This window comes from Amphimedon queenslandica, unplaced genomic scaffold (genome assembly GCF_000090795.2).
Source record: "Amphimedon queenslandica unplaced genomic scaffold, v1.1 AMPQUscaffold_10695, whole genome shotgun sequence".
Taxonomy (NCBI): Eukaryota; Metazoa; Porifera; class Demospongiae; order Haplosclerida; family Niphatidae; genus Amphimedon; species Amphimedon queenslandica.
Genome location: NW_003549052.1, coordinates 5,611 through 7,480, shown reverse-complemented (window position 1 = coordinate 7,480; position 1,870 = coordinate 5,611). Strand labels below are relative to the sequence as shown.

General features: G+C 31.2%; 1 long non-coding RNA gene across 1 annotated transcript; it reads right to left on the bottom strand.

Moving 5' to 3' along the window:
- Position 1: 1 nt before the first annotated feature.
- LOC109589938 (uncharacterized) lies at positions 2-1,032 on the bottom strand. The gene is made up of 5 exons (XR_002189020.1): positions 898-1,032; positions 692-828; positions 335-413; positions 174-280; positions 2-80 (listed from the first exon to the last, which is right to left on the bottom strand). It is a non-coding gene; the product is annotated as an uncharacterized LOC109589938 (long non-coding RNA).
- Positions 1,033-1,870: the final 838 nt, after the last annotated feature.

Here is a 1,870-nt window from a genome sequence, read left to right as displayed (position 1 = left end):
TGATGGAGTCCTTCTAATATTGTAGAGTATTGTATAGTACGTCAGTGACAAGAATGGAATGAGACTGTTTAAAATAAGCACTAAAAAATGGAAAGATTCAACAAGTATTTTGGACATAATTAATATTTTACAATGCAATAAAACCAGTCATCTAAAAAATTATAGCAACTTACTCAGCTAATATTTTAATATTTTTTCTTATGTTGCTCAATATTGCCATTGAATAAATTGAGATGCCTCTTGACTCTTGAGTGATAAACCATTAACAGTAATAATATTCCTATTACAATTATACAATTATTGATTAATATAAAGATTAAATTAAATGCCATACCTTTCCATATAATTTTCAAATTGGTTTCAGAAGTTGAAGATAACTGACGATACTCCAGAGATGTGTAAAACTGCTGGCCCTAACAAAAATAATAACAATTAAATTCTCTTCCACTCTCTCCCTTTCTCTTTTATTGTATTTTCTTAACATAAAAAGCTGAAACTAATAAAGAACTTCACTTTTAATCAATTTACAATTTTGCTAAGATTTGCAAAATTAAAATTCCCAAACATATACACATACAACACGGTAAAAGATAGCTGAATGCTTTAAAATTAAATCCATACAAAATGATTTTTGGGTAGATCAGTCAAAGTCTAATCCCTCTAAAATTTCTAGTCATAATCAGGTACTTACCACTTCAATGATATCCTCTTGATCACAAGAATGACAAAGAGTCAGAATGACAAAGAGTCAGAAAGACTGATATCATATTGCTAAGACCTTCACTGGACAATTCTAATACTTTCTTACGCAAAATCTTTGAATAAATCCTAAAAAGTTAAAACAAGAATAATAATAATACATGTTTCTTGACTACATGTACATGCAATTAAAGGTACCTGGTTTTGAGCTGTCTCCATATCTGGCTGCCGTGGGTGCGGTCAATCAAACACTTGGACAACAAATTAAGAAATAATTCAAAACTAGTTCCACAGAGAACTGAACTAAAGAAAAAGAGTATATTAAAACTCTTTTATATTATTGTTTTGTAACACAATAATAATGACAAAGTACAAAAGTATGCCAAGGACAAGTTATAGACCATGGGCTTTCTAAAAAAAATGCCTCCAGAGTCACTCCCAATTCTTATTACATTTTCTGATACATATTAATGTCCTTCTGCTATGTAGAAAGTGTAAACTGATTCTGACAAGAAATTCGGGAGTTATGGCCTTTTAAAAAACAGGCCAATTTCTGAACAATACCCTGTTCTATGGTTACAACTCCCCTTGTATTGGTACATTGCAATCCGTTTCTAAGGCATTCCATGGCCTAAAACAATCAGAGCAATTTAAAGTATTGCATTTTCTTACTCAAAAAGAGGAATGGGCTCCAGAGTGCCTCCAGAACAATTTATCAGCTGGAACAGTACTAACAATTTCAAGAGATGGTGTACCTATGGTTTTTTTATAAAATTGACTCCAAAATTATTCTCCGTTTTAATAAAATTTTACTGATACATGTTGATGTCCTTATGCTATGTAGAAGTTTGAGCAAATTTTAATGAGAATTTTTTGAATTATTGACATGTTAAAGACAATATTGTGAACAATAATACTTATTGTTAAACAATTCAATTTCTATATGAAACCAAGCCCTGGCTTCCACGCATGTACTACCAATCAATCCACGTGCAGTCTTGCAAGGATTAAACGCCTACTAATCTCAGCCTGAGCTGAGCTCACTCAGTAATCAGCATACTGTGCTGTGATCTTTTTTGTGTAAGTTACACTTATTTGTATTCTTACTATTTTAAATAATTCATATTTCTTTATCACAGAATGCCTTGTTTCTAACTATACATTTGTACCA